This window comes from Triturus cristatus, chromosome 1_1, assembly GCF_964204655.1.
Source record: "Triturus cristatus chromosome 1_1, aTriCri1.1, whole genome shotgun sequence".
Taxonomy (NCBI): Eukaryota; Metazoa; Chordata; class Amphibia; order Caudata; family Salamandridae; genus Triturus; species Triturus cristatus.
In genome coordinates this window covers 292,380,114-292,405,130 of record NC_140579.1, presented here as the reverse complement: position 1 = coordinate 292,405,130, position 25,017 = coordinate 292,380,114, and the positions used below count along the sequence as shown (strand labels likewise).

The window sequence follows — 25,017 nt, the reverse complement described above, 5'->3', positions numbered from 1 at the left end:
GGAATATGGGGCTGTAACCTTATGCGGCCTCCCAAGGTCGGCGACAGCCCCGCTAAGAGCCGCTACCAACTCAGCTGCGAGACTCATCACGGGTTCGAAGAGAACCTCTCACATCTCGCCAGACCTTAGAGCACTCAACTGGCTACCGTTTGAAGCTAGAATTCATCTGAAAATCGCTTGTATGACGCACAAAGCCCTACACCACAATTCCCCGCACTACCTAGCTCAGAAACTGGTGCTCTCTGCGGGCAATAGAGCCTCCAGAAGTGCCAAGACTCTTCTACTGAAACCACAACGATTTGCCAAGAAAAAAACCTATAACCGATCCTTCTCTGGTATGGCTCCCAGAATCTGGAACGCTTTGCCCACTGAAACAAGATTGAACCCTTCCACTGCCTCCTTCAAAAAAGAAGTGAAAGCGTTTCTCATGGCTAAATTCACGTGAATTTACTGACTTATTACTGTATTTTAATTACCAGTTCTGTTTTTGAGCTCCATATTTATTTATTTTTCTCGCCAGTCTTTACTTCTCTGAGTATCGTATATCTGACTCACTTATAACTGTGTTTGCTATATCTACTCTTGTTTGCTCCATCTGACATGTAAAGCGGTCTGATACTCACAAAGGCCTTGTTCGCGCTATATAAAACCTTCAAATAAATAAATAAACGTGTTTCTACATTAGCTAAGTGCCCACTAAGGGGCCAAGCATTTCTTCAGGACTCTCTCTGCGCCCCAGGTTGAAAAGTAATTTCTAGTTGTTTGTTCTAGCCCTATTAGTCCTTTCACACAACATAAAACATGCATGTAGGCTTACTTAACCATTTCAACTAAACATGTAATGAGGCCCTAATCCGGTTGAGGAGGCTGGTGAGATTCTCCTGTAGTCACACTGTTCTCAAGGGTGCCATTTTGCTATTTGCATGCATGGCTATCGCATGTTAATTTTCTTTTGGCTAGTGCATGTGCCAGTCCCCTTCCCACTGGAGTAGCTGCACATACCTTTGGTCATGTACTGTGTGCTGTAGGCATTGTGTACAGGCCATGCCCTGCTCCAATCGCCATATACCAAGTCCAATTGGTGTATCATATTCTTATTGGGCAGGGACTGTAGTAGTGGGTAGAGAGATATGTGCTCCCTCGAACACAGCACTAAGCAGGTTTGAATGCTGTTAGGTGAAAAGGTGAGCCTTTGGCTCCATTAGAAGTGGAGAAAAAATGTGGCCTGCTGGATTTGAACTGAGATGGCATTCCATAATCTGGGCACTTAGCAAGAGACTGATTTGAGTCTTCTTTTGTTTCTAGTATTTCCTAATACCCAATCTGTTAAAGCTATTTTTGCCTGTTGTGCATGATCCATCAGAAGTCTTCATCATTTTATTAAGGTAAAGAGGGGTTTGTTGTTGCAAGCTGTCAATTTCCCCACCCCCTAATCTTCAGGTAGACTTAGCATGTATTTGCCCCCGGAAACCCCTCCTGGCTCCCTTGCCTGCACACATTACGGTGCGGCAAGAACTGACTCCATTTGTTTGCTATGCCCAGGAGGGACCCGCTTTTGTCTGCTGCTGCCCAACAGGGGAAAACCTGTGTTCTCTACTGGCTAGAGCGCAGACAGGGAGTTTATGTTCTCCCTGCCGGAACTCTTGAAGGCATGGAACTGCAGTGTCCTGGGGATGGGGTCCCCAGGACATTGCTGCCATCAGGGTATTGGGGCCAATAGATTATTCCCCTCTAAAAACAATTGCTTAGGCCCCAGGTGATGGGGTTCCCGTGGCCCCTAACTGGCATGATGAGGGGGCCATACCCCCTTACCATTAAAAAAGTTAATCACCCTGGGGGAGATTTGGGCCCCGGGATTGGGGTCCCCAGGGCACATTCGTGGATCAGGGAGGATGGACACACCCCCTCCCCAAATACTTGTTTTTTTTAAAACATCTATGAAATGAGAAGTGCGGAGTGGCCACTCATTTCACGTTCACTACTTCAGCTGAGGATCACTCCATAATGCCCAACAAGGGCTTTTTTTTCTTAAGATTCTTTGATGCTGGTGGTTCCCCTACAAACAGCAGGGGCACCACCAACCATCATGACATAATCAGCTGTGCACTGTAGAGAATGCGTGGCCTGCAACCCAACCCTGTGCTGCGCACAGCGATGGATATCTTACTTTACATTTAAAAAAACATAGACATTCCCTGAAAAAACAGATGTTAAAGTGATGTTATAGTTAGATGAAAATGTCAGATAACACATACCATTAAATGAACAAAATCACTGGAATTCACCAGTTGTGCTTATTTTAAGTAACTATAACTCTTGCCCTAAAGTAATTATAACTTGTGCCCTCGCCATGCACTGCTACTTGTTTCACATATTAGGAAAAAACAACCCACTTCCAGTAGACGCTCACAAATCGAGTAGTAAGTTAAATGAAACACCACAAAAACTTATTATAATGGAAAATATCTCAGTTTCTTTTATTTATTCAGAAATGGTACACAAATATTGAGTAATGGTTTAAGCATCACATTTATATATAATGACTGCCACAACCCCCAATCAGCAGAAAGGAATTTACTTCACACTATCAAACTGCATTTATACCACTCATACCTTACATACCACATTTAATAAGAAATAACATTAAACACACATATATAGTCGGAATTGTACAGCACCATATTAGATCATGTGAACACCTTTTCAGGATGCTCAAATCAATGCAGTATCTTAGAACAAAATCAGACAAAGCATATATATATGTGCAAACCAGATTAATGGATTTGCGTATCCAACAGGATATGTACTGTACACAAAGTTTACCTGTACATCAATCGTCAGTCATAGGAATAGGAGAAAAACGACATCACATAAGTAAAGTACACATTTTTTCTGGTGTCAGTACTACTGTAGCACAGGTGCCAATGAGCGTTTCGGTGCCAAGTGGTCAGCCCACCACAAAGCTTCTTCAGGGCACAGGACGATTAATGAAAACGGGAAGGGCTGAGCCCAATGATTATCTAGAAATACAAAAACAAACATAAACTAAAAAACTCCTGTAGGTCCATGTAGATACCTCTCCTGATGCATTCATTCCAAGCACATCAAAAGGCTGAACATGCAAAGACTTAAAACCCAAGTTGTGACTTTGGGATACAGATGCACTGAAAACCGTTATAAAATCCCAAGTGGGTCATGTATATCCCAACACCAATAGGCTGCACAAATTATAAAACAATACACCACATTTAGACTCACCTGATTACCAAGTGCCTATAGTGACCCCTGTGTCTGTACTAGACCTCACATATTACATCACTCACAAGTTCTATTACACAGTTGACAGCATCACAATATACCTATTTGTGTATATATATGTGTGCATGTGGTGCAGATTGGAGCTTCCGAATCCCCTCTACTTCCACAGACGGAGTGATTTCAGTCACACGCATACACACACATCACACGCTGGTGGGGCCCATAACACCAACTTTCATCCTACCACTCTATCCGTGCCATGTATAAGGGGAAACACTTTTCTCTACATTTCTCAATCTGCATGTACCCTGAGGTCAATGGCATCAACTAGTTGCTATAGATTTGGTGAAACAACTTAACACACTATATATTCAATAAACATGACAATAAAATAACCACCCGACACAGTAATTCAAACAGAATATTGTTTATCTAAAAATTGTAAGAAAAGCCAATTAAATGCAAGATCATTCTTTCCATATTTACCTATTCTGGCTAAAAGTCGTTTTCTAAGTCAGAACTGGTCCTCAGCAAATAGTTAAAGTTTTCTAGCCGTCATGTAGAGTCACCGTCCTCTCCGTCAGCATCGGGACCTCTGATCATTGGTTCGGGAAGAAGTGGCGCTAGACCTCTCTAGTCTACTAATATTTATACCAAAATTTACATTCCAAATGTTGCAAACATATCTTTCAAAACAGTCGAATGGAGGAAAATTATGTCGTCTTGGTACATTTGGTTACAACGATGAATTTTCTCATGTATTGATAGTTTCAAATTCTGAATAGAAATTAGAAGTCCATAACTAATTCGTTACTTCTACGGATGTCTCTTTAAGATAAAATGTATCTCATTCATGGGACCATTATAAGTTCATCAGGTCGGATTTAGAGTTGTATCAATTCTTCACGTTTCAGGGGCATCTGGCATCACCCCCAGATTTGTCGTCATGTTCATGGCTTTTCAGTTCAATCAGAGAACAGGGTCGCAGTCAGCGCAAAGCCTCTTCTCATATTTTCATGTACTCGAATGCAGGCTGCGGGTGGTAACCATTTTACAGCAGGCCACAATGGTCAACTTAAGCGAAGAAAACACAAAATTATAATTACTACATGGAAATGATTATACAGTGTTATTCCCCTGCTAATACCCTTATGTGTATGTATTTATCTAGCCATTTGCGACATCAAAAGCCATTAATGCATATTTGTTATAAGCGCAAAACACAATAACATCACATAAGCAACATCTATTACTGTCAATTCGCTCACCAACTTAGTTCACTTATTATTTTAGCCATGCACTTGCATTCCCACGTGTAATTCTTCTGTTAATAAGGTTGGTTAGACAAGACTCGACAACTCTTTAGTAATTACTAATTAATCAGTAGTACTTTGAGGACGTGTTCCTATAACATTTGTGGACACGGTCTCCTCCAAGATTCCTGCTTTTTTTAGTTTGACACCATCGGATACTGAATAAAAATATTTTTCCAATGGTAATCAATTTTAAACCACTTTTTCTAGTTCACACACTGCATTTAGCTTCACTACACTTTTGGCAGTCTTTTTCACCCGGAGATATTTATCCTCCTTGTTACATCAATTAAAACATCCCTGAGCGCCTCCTTTTTATAGTAATTAAAGGAGTTGTAGCTCTATAACTGCATCAGGTGTGGTTATGGGAGGTCCCGGATGATGAAGCATGCCACTTCGGTGGGGGATGGGACTTGGTCCCTTATAAAAGGACTCCTTTATGTCTGAATGTGCTGGTTTGCTGTTTTTGTTTCTCTGTTAGACTGGTGTAGACCCGCGGACTCCATTTGTTGTTTAAGTCTGAGTGATTTGGGGATTTGTCCGCGCAGGTCTTTAAATTCCCTGAGACCCTATAACTAATTGTTTTTTCTGGTACTTTTATTAATGACATATGAAAATGAAACAGGTAATTGGTTTTAAAGTAAAAACCCTGCTCCAGCAATCCCCCCTTTGGTGATATCTTATCACCACAAAAATCAAAACCCAAAAATCAATTTAATTTCCCCTTTTTGAAGAAATTCAAAATGTCTTCTTGTTTATTTTTAAACTCCTGTTTCTTTATCGTCTTCTCTTTTTGTTTCTATATACATACTTTCTCTCAATTCTTCTAATTCTATTTCTTGTATATCTCTTTCTGGTTTCTTTTGTCTCTTTTTAACATTTTCTCGTGTTATATTCTTTTTATTTCTTCTGTATCTACAACACATACACCCTAATCTAAGAATTAATAATGCAAAATACACACGTTAATGGAAATAATACCTTACCAAATATAGTACTACCTATTTTAGCTACAAAATTCTTAATAGCAATCATCTTATTAGCCATATTAGTCCAGATACTTTCAGCTTCCAGTGGTACTAATTCTTCATGCAAATCAGTAATATTTTTGATATAGACCTTTAGATCTTTGCTTTCGTCAGGAATGTAAGTGCAACGATGTTGAACTTTCAGCATTCCACAGACTCCACCCTCTTTTGCCAATAGAATATCAAGGGCAAGTCGATTTTGCATCGCCATAGCGCGTAAGGCAACCATTTCAGTATTTACCAAAAGAAAGCCTCCAGCGGTGCTTGATGACAAGCGATCCACCACTGTTGACAGCTTCCGAATGCCATATGCATTTAATGAAATTCCCACTGCTGGTATTTAAGCTCCAAAAATATCTCCTACAATTTCTGTCCATGTTTCTCTTCTATAGCGTGTTAATGGATTAGTATGTTCAGCATTTTCTACTCTATCCATGTGAAAAATCTTTGGAAAGACCAGGCCAACATAACATGTGCCAAACCAATGGTCAGGCAACCTGTAATAAGCCTTGTTCCCACAAATATAATACACTCCCGGAAAAACTGGATCTTCTCCTCCTCTAAATCCCCATCCGGTTGCAATAAAGTATGTATCATGGCACTCACTAGTCCCTATGAAATAATAATCATACTGGGATCTCTTCCTGGTAATGCATAGTTTGCCTTTCTGTGGTGCATCTATAGCCATAGTTGGACTGGCTCCATTTTTCAACTCTTTTTCTTTCTCAATATCCCACACTGTTTCACTCATGTTATGCCCTTCTGCTTTCTTGTGCATGTTCAACCTTCTTCTCTCAACCATGTCTAGGAAAGTTTTCTCTTCTTCCTTTAAACTGCAGGTTAAATTATTTCTAAAAACATATTCTAATGTTAATTCTCTAGTTTCTATAAAAATCTCACCTAAAGTGTTAGCTTCTTTAGCAGGATTCAGTTCTTTATTCATAGGCAGTTGCCCAAGAATATTATCTACATTTGACATGTTATAATCTAATTTCCCTAATTGATAAAATATACTAATCAACACACTACATGAAATTCCATACGTAGCCGGAAGGTGATGATAAGTCACCCCTTCTGAAACAGAGGCAGGTAATTGCATACAGACGTAGCAATCCCTTACATCCATTGTCCTTACATATTCGTACAATAATTTTGAAAACACATTGCTAGAAAAATCATTAATAGACCTATCCATATGTATATATACATTGCTAGTTCTAGTTGGAACTATCTTTTGTGAACTCTTCCCTATGTTAGTCATGTTCTCAGTATGTCCTTCTAAAGGGCCTATGGTTACTCTAAAAGTGATCAGTAGAGCAAGCACGCTCCAAAGTAGCATTAATAATCCTGTACAGCAGCAGCACATCTTGCACCATCTTTTCATGAAGGTACATCTACCTTGATTATTCTCAGTGTTAGCCATCTTGTTAATTTGACCGTGTCTTTTGACTTTAGCCTCTTCTACACCACTACCGAACTTTTAGGGCAGCAAGTACCCACCAGATTATTACAATCTATTAGTTCTTAATTTTACTTCTTCACTTTCTTCTTCAAGTGACTTCTTTGGTTTTACTCAATTTGGATTTTCATCACTTTTCACTCTTTCCTCATCATCATCAAACTGTATTAGGTCCTGAACATCCGTCTCTTCTCCAATGTCGGACAAGATAACTCTCAGGATTCCAAATGCTTCTTCTTCTTCAACCACTTTCAGTAAAGCCTCCTCTGGACTTCCTCGACTGTCTGCCTCTTCACCTTGTTCAGGCAGTGCCACATACGTCCATTCTGGTGACTTATACTTCTGGTTTGGTTTTCTGATTCTTTTAGTTCCTTCAGATATCTTTGTTTCTTCTTCTTTCGTTTGGTTTTGACTTGACACTTCATTCACCTGTTCAGCTTTCGAAGAGTTAACTCGTGTCAGTCGATATCTCAGTCTCTTTATCTTGTTGGGCTAAAGATCTTCTTTAGCATTTCTCTTTTGTTTTCCCTCTTTATTGTTTCTTTCTCCAATCCAAGTTCTCTTTCTCAGAACTCGTCCTCCGTGTATCTCATTTTCACTTTCATCAGATTCTGTCTCAGTTGCCTCTTGTTCATCAACAATTTTCCCTTCTCCAACAACTTCCTTTTCTCCAACAGTCTCTTTTTCCACCGATTGAGATTTCCCTACTTCTGTCCCTCCTCGGGTCTCCGACACGCAATCTTCTTGCTGTCTACTTGTCCCTTCACCTAGCTTGTTGTCGATGTTCCCTACACCTCCTCGGGGTTTTTCCGCAATCTGTCCCTCTCTTTCTTTTTCTGTCCCTTCTTCTTCAAGAATTATCTCAGGTGGAACTTGTGCAATTTTCTCATTTAATTCAGGTGTCACCTCTGTTGGAATGTTCTTTTCTTTTCTTTCTTTCTTTTTGTGTTCGTCACTGTTAGTTGGGACTTCAGGCACTTCTTCAGAATCTGGACTCGTCTCTGAAGTTTGCAATGTTCTTTTCAGAACTTCTTCTGGTGGGTCAAAAGTTTCTCTTGACTCGCTTTCCCCCCTTTCAGGATTCAGGATTCTTTTTTCTTTTCACTGCCTCACTGTCTGCATCATCACTGGAATCCGATTCTTCAAAGTATTCTTTTCCAGTGCCGTCACTTGGGTTTGAAACTCTCAGAGTGTGACTTGCATGTATCCAATTTTTCACTCCAGCACACTTCACAGCAGACGTTCCCCACCTTGGAACCAGGCAATTTCTTCTTCTGTGGACTTTTATTCTTACCCAGTCCCCCGGGCTCAGATCATGGGCTGGTTTCTTTTCAAGTGTGGTGGCGTCTTCTCCAACCTGGTGAAACACAGAATGAACTGCATCAGCCAGGCCTTTACAGTAATCCAAAATCATGTCATCAGTTATAGTCATCAGCTTGTTGACTGGTACAAACGCATGTCTCATAGCACGTCCCATGATAATTTCATGTGGACTCAAACCTGTCGTTCTGTCTGGAGTAGACCTAATTGTCATCAGGACTAGAGGCAAGACATCAGGCCATTTCATTCCTGTGGCTAGGCACATTTTGCCAATTCTGTTTTTGATAGTACCATTCATTTATTCAACCACACCAGAAGCCTCTGGTCGGTAAGCACAATTTAGCTTCTGCTGTACACTTAATGCTTCACAGATTAAACCTATGATTTCATTATATAAATGTCCTCCTCTGTCTGATTCAATGGTCACTGGGAACCCATACCTTGGGATGAATTCTCTTAACAGTAGCTTGGCCACTGTTATCCCATCATTTCTTCTTGTTGGAAATGCCTCCACCCACCTGGAGAACAAACAGACTACCACCAGGACATACCTTAATCTATTGACTTGGGGCATTTCGATGAAGTCTATCTGCATTCTTGTGAAGGGTCCTCCCTCCCTGCCTATTGTACCTAGGCTCACGACTGTTCTCTTTCCAGGATTGAATTGCTGACATATCAGGCATCTCTGACAGAGACTCTCTGCTATCAGCCTGAATTTTGCATTGTACCAGGTCTGCTTAAAGGCCCTAATCATAGCATCCCTCCCCAGGTCTTCCATCCCTATAGACCCTCACGTGGTCTTTTTCCCTGGGTGCACAACCTGCTTTCACCCAATCTTTCATTTCCTCATCTCCTGCCTCATCCTGCAACTGTTTAATTCCTCCCATGTTCCCACCACATTAGTAAACATTAAGGAACAAGAAGACATTTCCCTTTCCTTACTCCGGTTAATGGAGTGATTATTCCTGGCACAATACTGTGCTATGTCATTGGCAAATTTGTTCCCAAGGGTGACGAAATCATCACCGTGACCATGAGCAGCACATTTTACAACTGCTAGTTCTTTAGGCAGCTGTATCGTCTCAAGCAATTTTCCAACCACTTCAGCATTCTTTATTGGAGTTCCACTTGAGGTCAGGAAACCTCTTTGTAGCCATAACTGGCCAAAATCATGGACAACTCCGAAGCCATACTGGCTGTCAGTCATTACAGTCACTCTCACATTCCTTCCAATCTTGCAAGCCTTCGTTAGTGCCACCAATTCTGCCACTTGAGCGGATTTAACTCCTTTCAAAGGTGATGCTTCCACAACTCCTGAAACTGTACACACAGCATATGCGGCACTCAGCGTTCCTTCATCAGTTCTCAGACAAGATCCATCCACAAACAACACATGATCACTCTCAGGCAGTGGCAGATCTCTTATGTCTGGTCTTGGTTTTGTACAGTAATCAAGCACATCCAGGCAATCATGATCAACATCATCTCTCACTCCCACACTTTCAGCATCTGGCAACAGCGTTGCTGGATTCACATTCACACATCTCTCAAGGCTCACATTTGTTGCACCAAGAATGACTTTCTCATATTTAGTCAGCCGACTATGAGACATAAACTATGTCCGGCTCCTTGTTAAAAGGATTGCCACATCATGAGGTACGAATACCCGTACAGGGTATCCCATTATAATTCCCTCACTTTGTTCCAGACTTCTGCATGTAGCAGCTACTGCTTTCAGGTAACCTGGTAAACCCACAGCTACTGGGTCAAGTGTTGATGAGAAGTACGCAATTGGCCTCCTCAGACGTCCATGTTTCTGGATTAACACTGAAAGTGCACATCCCTTCCTCTCACTACAGTACAGCTCAAATTCCTTTTCGTAATCTGGCATTCCTAGGGCAGGAACTTCACATAGCCTGTTCTTTAACTCTTTAAATGCTGCCATTTCTTCTGGGTTTAATTCCAATGGGTCTTTCACCTCACTTTTAGTCAATTTAATCAGTGGCTTGGCAATTAAGGAAAAGTTACTTATCCACTGACGACAATAACCAACCATTCCCAGGAACATTCTCACTTCTCTTTGTGTCATTGGGGCTCTCATTCCTCTGATGATTTTAATCCTGTCAATGGTCACTTTTCTCAGGCCTTTCTCAATATTATGTCCCAGATATTGGACTTCTCTTTTGCAGAATGGCAATTTGGCTGGAGACACTTTTAATCCTCCATCTGCCAAGTGATTCAGTAAAGCAATGGTGTCTACTTCACAAGCTTCACGTGTTTTTGATGCCACAAGCAGGTCATCAATGTACTGGACCAAGACTGAATTTTCAGGCATTGTTAAACTCTCCAGAGATTTCTTCAGCAATTGATTAAATATCGAAGGGCTCTCTGTATACCCCTGTGGAATTCGGCACCATGCCAAAATTCGCTCTCCAAATCTAAATGCAAAAATCGGCTGGCTGTCATGATGCAACGGAATTGAAAAGAAAGCATGGCACAGATCAATTACTGTGTACCATTCTGCATCATGGGGAATCTGATACAAAATGACTGATGGATTTGGCACAATGGGACAGCATGGCACAACAATCTTGTTAATCTTTCTCAAATCCTGTACTATTCTGAACTTCCCATTGGGTTTCTTTAGTCCCATTATAGGTGAATTACATGGGCTGCTCAATATTTCCCTTAACACCCCCTGCTGGATCATTTTCTCAATTATGGGTGTTATTCCTTCAATTATTTCAGGTGTCAGTCTGTATTGTGGGATGTTTGGGTAAACCACTCCATCTTTCCAGTAATTTTTACTGGATCTACATTTCTCATCAGGCCCACATCTTCTCCAGTAAAATCCCAAACTGCTGCTTTTACTGTCTGTTTTAATTCTGGGGGTAATGCATCCGGATTAAACACAGCATATGTTCCCATAGCCTCACTTTCCCTGTTATCTAGGGTCATTCTGTATAGGACATCCTCATCTGCTGTCTCAAAGGTTATTCCATCTGGGGTACAGAAAATAGTGCAATTCATCTTGCACAGCAAATCCCTGCCTATCAAGTTCACAGGACTGGTATCACACACCACGAATCGGTGCATGTCTGAGAATTTCCCTATTCTAACCCTTACTGGTTCAGTAAGATGAGTTTTGATCTGTGTGTTAGACACACCAACTACTTGGATTGCTTCATCTGAAAGAGGAAGATTTTTTATATCAGCCGACCTGACAGTTGATCTCGTAGCTCCTGTGTCAACTAGAAAAGTAACACTTTCACCATTGATTTTTCCATCTACAAAAGGTCCTGCCTGGTCTATTTCTAGAGTTGCCCCAAGTACGCACTCTTCCTCCTCTCTTCGGCACCGTCAGAAGTCTCCCTCAGAATCACTTCCCTCATTCCTTAGCCAATATTGTGATACAGTGCTTGCGCGTTTTGGCTTGTTTACCTGTTCTTCATTGTAGAACCCCGAATCTTGGCTCTACTTCTGGGATCCTCTGTTTTGTGGCAAGGGCGGTTTTGGCACCGGATTCTGCTGCTTAACAGCCTTCTGCTGTTGCTGCTGCTGCCCACACCCCTCACTCTGCACCTGTGAATTCAATGATGGATTGTCATCGTTAGTAGACGGTGGATTCTTACACTCGGATTTCCAGTGCCCTAATTTTCCACAGTTGTGGCAGGGAAACCTTTTCTTTGCTTCCTCAATATTGCCTTTCCCTTTTCCTGGGCCAAATCTGGGTTTATTTCCTGGGTTATTTGCTTGTTCAACCAACTGAGCTTCCTGTCTTTCTGCAACTTTCACCTGTGCCCACATTGCCTTTTCTTTCAGTTTCCTTTGCTTTGCCTCAATCTCATCACTGAAGTATTTTGCATGTCTCAGGATCTCATCAATCTTTTTGCTCTGCCAGTCTACGGTATGCTGCCTTATCATTTCACTGATTTCAGGTCGCAAGCCATACACAAATCTATATACAAAATGGCTCAGATTCTTGTCACCCAGATGTTCATCTCCACTGAACTGTTTGAAAGCTAATATTAGTCTTTCATAGTAAGCATGGACTGATTCTTTCAGTTCTTGATGTGTTCGATCTATCTTAACCCAGTTTGTTTCCTTGGGGGGTACCTTATTTTTCAGGAAAGCCATAACCTGCTCATACTTTTTCATGACCTCCGGGTCTGGAGCTCCTGTCTTTGGATCTCTCGGGTATTCTTTAGTGGGCCAGTCTATGACTATCTTACATTCTGCCCACAAGTCTGCTGGTACAATTATATCAAACAGACTATTCAGGTCAATCCACAGCACTTTTGACAACTTCACAAATCTGTCAACCTGTCTATACCACTCGACGGGCTTCTCTCTCAGTCGAGGGAAATCATTTGTAAATGACAAAATATCTTGTCTGGTCCATGGGACATGTACGTACCCTCCTCCTGGAATCTCCCTCATGGGATAAGCTGTCACTGCTTTCTCCTTTTCTTTCATAGGGAATGTTGAGTAAGTTCTGTCTGCTGCATCTTCTCGTTTTCTATACCATCTATCTTTCCATCTCTCCACATCTCCCCATTTTCGCAGCAAAGCAATCATCTCCTTAATCTGCCCTGTTCGGCCTGCATTATTTAGATTCTCAATGTCCTTATCTGTAAAATCCACTCGGTAAGGCTTTTGTAAAGCTTTTACCTTGTCCATGTCGATTCCCATTTCACTGGCTATTCCTTTCAACCTGTCATGTATGTTCTTTGCTCTCCATGTGATGCTTTTGCACAAGAATAGTATTTCCCCCTCCTGATAATTTTTCAGCGTTTCTGTAGGAATTGTTCCTACAATCAGCTCCTCCATTTCCATACGTAGTCTAGCTACATCAATTCCCTGGGATTCCTTTTCTTTCCTCTGTAAAACTTTCAGCCAATCATTCAAATCTTCAGCAGTTATCCCCGTAGATTTGTCTGCACCCACTGGTTCTGTCACTCTTTGTGGTTCTAAGATCGATCCTCCAGTCATTCTGTTCCCTTCCACACAACCGGGATTCAAACCCGAGTTAGTCTGCACATTCAACTCTCCTCCACATATGGTATGTCTCCACTGATTTTCTCCTGATCTCCACTGATTTTCTCCCGATCTCATTTCTGTCTGCTCTGGAGGAACAACCAATCTGTTGCCTACATATGGAACTGTTAAACCACCTTCACCAATCCTCTGCTTCTCAAAAACAGGCATAACCGGACCTATTGTCACAGGCACCGTAAATGCTTCAAGATTTTTAGTCAGTTCTCTAATTTTCTCTGTCAATTCAAATGTGGTTCTTGCTAGTTCTCTGGTCTTTTCATCCTCAATTTCATTTTCCCTTTCTCTCTCTCTCTCTCTCTCTCTGCAAGAGGACTACTGCTTTTCAACTCAGGGGTCATGACTTCTGTCTTTATAATCCGCAGGGTGTCTCTCATTGGGGTAACTGATGTTCCTATCTCTGGCTCCCGTCTATACGGGGGTGGTCTTTTGTAATACATGTCATCTAAGACATCATCATCAGACTCATTCGCCCCATACCTCCTTGTTTCTACATTATGTTCTTTCTCTGTACACTTTTTCCCTTCTGTCTCCTCTGCAGTTCTTACAGGATATAATCCCTCAGTCATACTGGCATCTCGCCATCTTCTCATCCGGTCATGATGAGTTTCGCGATCATACTTTCGCCCGAACATATACCTGTAATTTCCTCCACTCCTCTGCTTTTCTCGCTCATGCATTTCATCTTCCCATTCAGTCAATGCCTCAAACTGTGTCGGCCTAGGCCGAGGCTCTAGACTCATCATCCTCTCCCGGAAGTTTCTCAGTATGGCCAGATTAAATGAGCCATGTTCCGGGAAAGCTAAAACTCCATCCTCTTTGGTATACTTTGCCCAGTTGTCTAACCAAATACAGGTATGATACCCATATTTCGCAACCATGAAGGATGCGGGGGTTCTTATCGGAGGAAGTAACTGTCCTTCCCTAGTCACAATATCCTTATCCTTGTCAAACCAGTTCTTAACCTTACTAAACAAGGATTTCTTTTTCTTTTCCTCAGCGTGGTAATACATTTTCTTATTTTCTGCAACCCTTTAGTCTTTTCTACAACTGTACGATCTCCTGTCCAATTGCAGCGCAAATCACACTAACGCACCAATCCGGAGTGTTTACGTCACTGACTCAGTCCACGAATCCCAGCGCGACTCACACCAACGCACCAATCCTGAAGCGTCTACGTCACCCTGTATGTCTCCCAATCCTTGCGCGGCGTACACTAGCACACCAATCACTGTGCTTCCACCGTTCTAACCCACTGTCCAATCACAGCGCGGTCTTCCTGACATCAGCAGTCGCTGCAGCAGCTCCTGCTCCTGTCTCCTGTCTCTCGTCTACCCCTCCTTTACAAAAACTACTCGGTAGACTTTGTTTCAATTTCTACGAGTCTGTTAGTTACAACATACAAACATCTCCATTGTCTGCTTCGCTAACCACAGAACAGCAAAAGACCTTTCCCACGAGAATTCTGCCTTTCCCCGAGAGCAGCGCTTACCTCTGCCCTACTACGGAATCGTTACTTCCGTTGATAAAGTAGCACATCCCTCTTCTCTACCCTTCTAACAAGCACCAACTAACTGTTTTCTCCAGAATGCTCCTAAGAGTTTCACAATTAACCAGAATGCCTTCTCATTCACGCACTTTCACACCAGAAAATGTAGTACATTCACACAGAATTCTGTCTTTCCCGAGAACAGCGAACAGTCTGTCCTACTACAGAATTATATCACATGTTAACAACGCAGCGCTTACCTCTGCTCTGTCCTTCTAACGAGCTCAGAGAATACCTATTACCTTTCTAGTGATAAGCGTTATCGGAATGCCATAAGGATCCCTGATACCTAAGACCAGAACTTCACAGATACCCTTCGCTATCATATATACTTCTCTCACACAGAAAATACGTTTCTAATGGCAACACACGGCGATGCTACCTCATCGAACCCAGACAATGCGACGCGCAACTTCAATAGTCACACGTTTTCCCCTGTCTACATACAGGGCCAACAATCCCGCCTCTTCCGAGAGCAGCGCTCCCTCTGCCCTACTACGGAACTGTCACCGACTTCCTACGTCCCAGAAGCCGTACCTACTACATAAAACTCAATACGACTTCAACATACAGTGTTAGTACATATATCAATATCAATCAATAATCAATAAGCTTATATACACGCAAAATTCACCAGATCAAGACAATAGTTAACCATCATTCTGCTACCAAGAAACTGGTGCAGATTGGAGCTTCCGAATCCCCTCTACTTCCACAGACGGAGTGATTTCACAGTCACACGCACACACACACATCACACGCTGGTGGGGCCCATAACACCAACTTTCATCCTACCACTCTATCCGTGCCATGTATAAGGGGAAACACTTTTCTCTACATTTCCCAATCTGCATGTACCCTGAGGTCAATGGCATCAACTAGTTGCTATAGATTTGGTGAAACAACTTAACACACTATATATTCAATAAAAATGACAATAAAATAACCACCCGACACAGTAATTCAAACAGAATATTGTTTATCTAAAAATTGTAAGAAAAGCCAATTAAATGCAAGATCATTCTTTCCATATTTACCTATTCTGGCTAAAAGTCGTTTTCTAAGTCAGAACTGGTCCTCAGCAAATAGTTAAAGTTTTCTAGCCGTCATGTAGAGTCACCGTCCTCTCCGTCAGCATCGGGACCTCTGATCATTGGTTCGGGAAGAAGTGGCGCTAGACCTCTCTAGTCTACTAATATTTATACCAACATTTACATTCCAAATGTTGCAAACATATCTTTCAAAACAGTTGAATGACGGCAATTATGTCGTCTTGGTACATTAGGTTACAACGATGAATTTTCTCATGTATTGATAGTTTCAAATTCTGAATAGAAATTAGAAGTCCATAACTAATTCGTTACTTCTACGGATGTCTCTTTAAGATAAAATGTATCTCATTCATGGGACCATTATAAGTTCATCAGGTCGGATTTAGAGTTGTATCAATTCTTCACGTTTCAGGGGCATCTGACATCACTCCCAGATTTGTCGTCATGTTCATGGCTTTTCAGTTCAATCAGAGGACAGGGTCGCAGTCAGCGCAAAGCCTCTTTTCATATTTTCATCTACTCGAATGCAGGCTGCGGGTGGTGGCCATTTTACAGCAGGCCACAATGGTCAACTTAAGCGAAGAAAACACAAAATTATAATTACTACATTGAAATGATTATACAGTGTTATTCCCCTGCTAATACCCTTATGTGTATGTATTTATCTAGCCATTTGTGACATCAAAAGCCATTAATGCATGTTTGTTATAAGCGCAAAACACAATAACATCACATAAGCAACATCTATTACTGTCAATTCGCTCACCAACTTAGTTCACTTATTATTTTAGCCATGCAATTGCATTCCCACGTGTAATTCTTCTGTTAATAAGGTTGGTTAGACAAGACTCGACAACTCTTTAGTAATTACTAATTAATCAGTAGTACTTTTATTAATGACATATGAAAATGAAACAGGTAATTGGTTTTAAAGTAAAAACCCTGCTCCAGCACATGTGTATTTTTTTTAATTTATGTGCTGGAATAGAAACTCTTAGCCTTCAGAGTCCAGCAGTTTGCCTACTGTTGCTTATGCTGCAGTCGGAATAGTAATTCTGACGCTGACAAAGTGCAACATTCCTTCTAATGTTGCTTAGTTTGGAGTGGGAATCCCTCCAGAGTCCAACACTTTCCCTTCTGTTTTAACAAATACTCATGATCATTGGCGCCTGGAAGCTTTGACTCCAGCTAGTGTGAGAACACATGGAGTTATTGGAAACAATAAATGTTACAAGGCAGCGGATTCAACCATTTGCTGTGTACCCCAGAGGAGTTTTCGATAAGGGAGGTTGCTCCCCTTTTGTCCTGAAGAATATCCTTTGAGTTATTAGATGGGCCACAACAAGTTTTAGTTGTAAAATTTATTATAGTGTCATAAAGTGAACCTAAAATGTGAGTCTGCTGTAATGAATTGATGTATTGATCTGTCAACGACGGCATAGGACGTTTGGTCTTTTTAAGAAACACGAGTGCACTTTATCACTTTTTAGGTCTCGCCTGAGACAGCGCTTTAGCGCTGCTCTGGTGAGACTTATAGTAAGCGAGTTTTGGAAGTGCAAACAGTGGCTTTTCAGGCCTCCAAATACAGTGCATGTGCCCTGGGCGCGCACCATTTGGCAGCCTGAAAAGCACTGCCTGATCACTTGCTTTGATGTCCTCAGTGAGCCGCGCGGCCACTGAGGACATCAAAGTGCACACCATTTGCCACCCCCTTGTTTTTTCCTTTGATCCCTATCTTTCCCTTCCTCAATCTCACCCTCTCCCTGCCTTTTACAACTGCGGCCCGCACCACTGCGCCCGCCCCCTCTCCCCCCTCCCACTCCCTCCTCGTCAGCTTCAGTGCGCTCTTGTTCTCTGTCTCCCAAACATCATCCAGCAACGATGCCATGGCTGGTTTCACTTTCTTTGTTTAATCACTGTGGCCTTTTATTTACCCCTCCCACCTGCCAAACAGCATCCAACAGCATTCACCATGGCTTTTTATTTATGTAATAGAGCGCCCGTAATGCTAGTTCATGATAAGCAGTGACCATGTGCGTGATGTGCGTGTAAGAGAGAGAACAAGGTGGGGTTGGTATCCGAGCAAAGAAGTATTTCCGTTTATTCGCTCGGGTGTGGCATAAAGTCCACATTTTACTTCTAGCACAGATTATCTGATGCACTCATTGGCCAGCAACCACGTATTCATTATCAATTTAACATCAACAAGTTTTGTAAAGGGCGTCTAATCGCCCCCAAGGGTAACCAGGCGCTGAGGCTGCTGCGGTGGGGGTTTCAGTTGAACAGTCAGGTCTCGAGTCTTTTCCAGTCCTGAGCTTTCGTTTAATAATGTGATGCATTGTGGGAGCCGTAGTCCTGCCTCACTGGAGTTGCACCAGTGGGATTAACAGATCTGCTAACAGTGATTTATAAAGTGAAAGGGCTGGGGCACGAGCCCCAGTGTTGCAGTTACTGGCGGCCTCGTGGGGCAGCACGTGGTGCACTAGTTAAAAGCCGGGCGCTTAATAGTGGTGGTGTAAGCGCACCAGCTAATGGCACCAAGCTGTAGGCTGAGAATGTGATCTGAAATAGCGGACTCTATTCTGCCTTTCTGTGTGTCTCTAGACCCATGTTGTGCTGGTAAATGGTATTATATTCAGTGTTTAACCCATTAGCAGTGAGATGCTTGTATTTGCATCTGAAAGGCTGTCTCTGCCCTCTCACCCAGTGGGACATTAAACCATGATTTGCTTACAAGAAAAATTACAAAAAGACAGGAGAAAATGTTTATTTTGCATTTCACTACACTGCACTATGCCACTACGACATAGGATACCATCATCTATTTTTGTTTTCTTCCAACCAGCAACATGTTGCATTGTGGGGCTTGTAGTTTTGTTTTTAACACTTCCATTGTGGCCTCTAAACCCCAGCATGCAAACTGCTTTTGGCTAAAATGCCAGAATTGGCGGTTCGTCAGCCATCTTTGCAAATTTTTACAAACTCGTCTTGTCTGTTCTTTTTTCACATTTTTACTAGGTTGACTGCTTCCTTTAAAAAAAATGCTTATTCCCCGTGTAAACCCAAAAGTAATCTCTCCTCACGTAGTTTGATGCTTAACGGTTTCACTCGCATCCTGCATTAAAACAAGCACTGGCGATGTAATCATTTTTTTCTTACGCGTAGGGGTAGGTTTTATACTGAGTTCCACAACACAAAGGTACAACATGGATGACAGCAGCACAACCTTCCCTAGTGCCAAAAGTAAGTTATGGGCAGGTGGCGGCAGCAGCAGAAGGAACATGCCAGGGTTCTCTCGCACATACAGGACAGGTACAACACAGGTAGATAGTGCACTTAAGGGTGAGTGAGAGGCGTCAGGACAGTTGTACAGTCTGGAAAGGCAGTGCAGTGCAGTTCAGGAGACGAGCTCCTGACTCCTCCCGGACCTCCTGCCTGCTGCACCGCACTGCCCATCACTTTGTTTATAGCTAATGTCACGTGCGAACTTTTACATAAAGTGTTTTGCATTCGTTCGTCTTAGATTTTATCATTGTACCGAGTGCCCTTCATTAGAATTAGTGAACCAACCCTTTGTGCAGCGACAGTTTTATTAATAACTCAAAAGGCAAGTGAGTTGTCTTGTTTCCGCCCATAAGCCTTTATTTTTATAGCTGGAGAAACGTTCTAGTCTGTTCAGTCCTACAGAAGAGAGATTGCTGTACAGTGTGTATCCTGATGGTGCCCTCAGATGTGAGGATAACGGAAAAGGAGCCTCGGGAAGAAAGGTAATCGCCAAAGACCACACGGTTTGGTCAAGCTTTGGAGCCAGGATTGAAACCAGGTTGCCTTATTAGACATTATGCCAATCCGATCCTTTGTGGGTATCCCGTTCTCCCCCCCCCTTCCTTTATAGTTTGTATTGAAGCAGCAATATGGCGTATTATACCATCTGCAAGAGAGGTTTTTGTACTTGAACATCCTTAACTGAATTATTTCCAGGTGTTCTCAAATATGATGATCATAGGAAAGTAGGCAGAGGGAAGAAGAGTAGTTGCCCAAGGTCACACAGTTCGCACAAGCTGGGAAGCTGTGATTAAAACCAGGATCTCTGAGTCGGGACCCCTCACCTAGTGTTTGCACAGGGTCCAACTGGCCTGGTCACGTCATGCAAATAGATTCCAAATATCCTTTGTATCCCTGTAAGATGCGGCAACATGCCTGGAAGCACCCTCTTCGTAGAACATGTCCACCTTTAGCAGGAACACTGCGAGCGTCCCAACCTCTGGGGACGGGTACAGCTAGGGCAGCATCAGTGCAAGCCTTTTCCATCACAGGACAGGAACAAATGGGACAGTGCAAGTTTTACTTCCTCACAGAGATGGGACAGTGGCAAAGCAAGCTTCCCCTCTCGCAGAAGGTAATACGTGCAGTCAGAGGCGTAGGAGAAACGACATTTGGGGGGAGTGGGGGGGACGGTCAACCTTGTGTGCGCTCATGTTTTTTTTTAGGTCTCGCCTGGCTATCGCGTAAGCAATCGCCAGGCAGGCGAGACTTATGTAGGGGCTTCAGAAAATGCTCCCAAAGGCTTCCCAGGCGGATCGGGTGGCGGTTACGTGCACAACCACGCGCACTCCATTTGCCACCAGCTACTTCCTGCGCGTGCGCCGCCTCACGATTTAGTAAGGGGCACAAGACCTTAGGAATGCGGTTTATGGCCAGTGCATGTGAGGCATTCAAGCGCGAAGCTGGCATCTGGCATCGGACTTGAAAGCAGCAGACTGCTTTCGCCAGCGCGCGCTCAGCCTCACTTCCTGCATCCCCTCTTACAACAATTAACTTTCGTTATAACTCACACCCCATATGCTCGTTCCCTCCCACCCTTCCTTTGATGTCCGCTTTTCTTGTTGTTTACAAACCACGCCACACACTGCTGCACGCCACACACTGCTGCACGCCACACACTGCTGCACGCCGCACACTGCTGCACGCCGCACACTACCGCACGCCACACACTGCTACGCACACTGCTGCATTACACACTGCTGCATTACACACTGCTGCATGCCTCACACTGCTGCACGCCTCACACTGCTGCACGCCTCACACTGCTGCACGCCACACACTGCTGCACGCCACACACTGCTGCACGCCACACACTGCTGCACGCCACACACTGCTGCACGCCGCACAATGCTACACGAAACACTGCTGCACGGCACACACTGCTGCACGCCACACACTGCTGCATTACTCACTGGTGCATGCTGCACGACACTGCTGCACGCAGCACACTGCTGCATGCAGCACACTGCTTCATGCCGCTGCACGCCACACAGTGCTGCATGCCTCACACTGCTACACGAAACACTGCTGCATGCCTCACACTGCTGCATGCCTCACACTGCTGCATGCCTCACACTGCTGCATGCCTCACACTGCTGCACGCCACACACTGCTGCACGCCTCACACTGCTGCACGCCTCACACTGCTGCACGCCTCACACTGCTACACAAAACACTGCTACACAAAACACTGCTGCACGCCACACACTGCTGCACGCTGCACAATGCTACACGAAACACTGCTGCACGGCACACACTGCTGCACAGCACACACTGCTGCACGCTGCACGCCACACACTGCTGCACACTGCTGCATTACTCACTGCTGCATGCTGCACGACACTGCTGCACGCCACACACTGCTGCATGCCTCACACTGCTGCACACCTCACACTGCTGCACGCCACACACTGCTGCACGCCACACACTGCTGCACGCCACACACTGCTGCACGCCGCACACTTCTGCAAGGCACACACTACTGCACGCCGCACACTGCTGTATGCTGCACACTGCTACACGAAACATTGCTGCACGCCACACACTACTACTGCTGCACGCCGCACACTACCGCACGCCACACACTGCTTCGCACACTGCTGCATTACACAGCTGCACGCCTCACACTGCTGCACGCCTCACACTGCTGCACGCCTCACACTGCTGCACGCCGCACAATGCTACACGAAACACTGTTGCACGGCACACACTGTTGCACGCCGCACACTGCTGCACACTGCTGCACGCAGCACACTGCTGCACGCCGCACACTGCTGCACGCCGCTGCACGCCACACAGTGCTGCATGCCTCACACTGCTGCACGCCTCACACTGCTGCACGCCTCACACTGCTGCACGCATCACACTGCTGCACGCCTCACACTGCTGCCCGCCTCACACTGCTGCACGCCATACTGTTGCACACCTCACACTGCTGCATGCCTCACACTGCTACACAAAACACTGCTGCACGCCTCACACTGCTGCACGCCACACACTGCTGCACGCCGCACACTGCTGCACGCCGCACAATGCTACACGAAAAACACTGCTGCACACCACACACTGCTGCATGGCACACACTGCTGCACACTGCTGCATTACTCACTGCTGCATGTTGCACAACACTGCTGCACGCCTCACACTGCTGCACGCCTCACACTGCTGCACGCCTCACACTGCTGCATGCCTCACACTGCTGCACGCCTCACACTGCTGCACGCCTCACACTGCTGCACGCCGCACACTGCTGCACGCCGCACACTACTGCACGAAACACTGCTGCACGCCACACACTACTGCACGAAACACTGCTGCACGCCACACACTGCTGCACGAAACACTGCTGCACGCCACACACTGCTGCACACTGCTGCACGACACTGCTGCACACTGCTGCACGACACTGCTGCATGCTGCTCGACACTGCTGCATGCTGCACGACACTGCTGCATGCTGCACGACACTGCTGCATGCTGCACGACACTGCTGCACGCCACACACTGCTGCACACCGCTGCACGCCACACAGTGCTGCATGCCACACACTGCTACACAAAACATTGCTGCACACCACACACTGCTACTGCTGCATGCCGCACACTACCGCACGCCACACACTGCTTCGCACACTGCTGCATTACACAGCTGCATGCCTCACACTGCTGCACGCCTCACACTGCTGCACGCCTCACACTGCTGCACGCCTCACACTGCTGCATGCCTCACACTGCTGCACGCCTCACACTGCTGCACGCCTCCCACTGCTGCACGCCGCACAATGCTGCACGGCACACACTGTTGCACGGCACACACTGTTGCACGGCACACACTGTTGCACGCCGCACACTGCTGCACGCCGCACACTGCTGCACACTGCTGCACGCAGCACACTGCTGCACGCTGCACACTGCTGCACGCCGCTGCACGCCACACAGTGCTGCATGCCTCACACTGCTGCATGCCTCACACTGCTGCATGCCTTACACTGCTGCATGCCTTACACTGCTGCACACCTCACACTGCTGCACGCCATACTGTTGCACGCCTCACACTGCTGCACGCCTCACACTGCTGCATGCCTCACACTGCTACACAAAACACTGATGCACACCTCACACTGCTGCACGCCACACACTGCTGCACGCCGCACACTGCTGCATGCCTCACACTGCTACACAAAACACTGCTGCACACCTCACACTGCTGCACGTCACACACTGCTGCACGCCGCACAATGCTACACGAAAAACACTGCTGCACGCCACACACTGCTTCATGGCACACACTGCTGCACACTGCTGCATTACTCACTGCTGCATGTTGCACGACACTGCTGCACGCCTCACACTGCTGCACGCCTCACACTGCTGCACGCCTCACACTGCTGCACGCCTCACACTGCTGCACGCCGCACACTGCTGCATGCTGCACACTCCTGCACGCCTCACACTCCTGCACGCCTCACACTCCTGCACGCCTCACACTGCTGCACGCCTCACACTGCTGCACGCCGCACACTGCTGCACGCCGCACTCTACTGCACGAAACACTGCTGCACGCCACACACTGCTGCACACTGCTGCACACTGCTGCACACTGCTGCACGACACTGCTGCACGACACTGCTGCACACTGCTGCACAACACTGCTGCACACTGCTGCACGACACTGCTGCACGCTGCACGACACTGCTGCACGCTGCACGACACTGCTGCATGCTGCACGACACTGCTGCATGCTGCACGACACTGCTGCACACCGCACACTGCTGCATGCCGCTGCACGCCACACAGTGCTGCATGCCTCACACTGCTACACGAAACACTGCTGCACGCCACACACTGCTGCACGCCGCACACTGCTGTACTACACACACTGCTGCACTCCACACACTGCTTTTATGCGAGTTTATGCTACTGACATTGTAAATGACAATGCCTTTTATTTGTTTTAAAACCAAAACATAAATAAAAGGCATTGTAATTTTGCAATGCCAATAGCTCAAACTCTTATAAATGCGAGACCTATTGCATTGCAAATGCTTGTTGTCACTTATCACCTTCACTGTGCCGTTTTTGGGGTTGCTATCATTTTGTGTTTTTTTCTGAACCAGGTACTATGCATACAGTAATGACTAAATCTGTGTGATTTGCACTGAAAATGAACAGTGGTTGTTTTGCCATAGAAACCAAGGCAGAGAAACGGTTCTCCCTAGTGAGCCATTGTACGTATTCGTGGGTTAAATGTGTCATTCCGACAAACACTTTCTGACTTAAAGACTAGATGGCAGAATAATGCCAGCAACTGAATCTTGAATCACTGCAAGGTAGAGAACCATTGTTACAGGTAAGTAATTGGTTTTAGCGACAAAACAAGTTTGATCTCCGTGATACAACGACCAGGCGGTGACCGTTTTGAAATGTTATTTTTATCTCTGCTTTTAGCTGTAAGTTGCAGCAAACCTCCAGATATAGCAAACGGGGAGCACAACGGCACGAACCGAGAAGAATTTGGATACAAGGAAATCGTAGAGTACCGGTGTAACTCCGAGAATCTTTTGTTTGTTGGAAGCAAAACAATTACCTGTCGAGAAAATGAAAGTTGGATTGGGACTGGAGCTATGGTATTATTGCAGTCTACGTGGTGGAAAAATGGTA

The 25,017-nt window shown here is 44.8% G+C and overlaps 1 pseudogene; it reads left to right on the top strand.

The window, feature by feature from the left end:
- Positions 1 to 25,017, top strand: part of LOC146870138 (uncharacterized) — a 623,247-nt pseudogene that overhangs the window by 254,743 nt on the left and 343,487 nt on the right.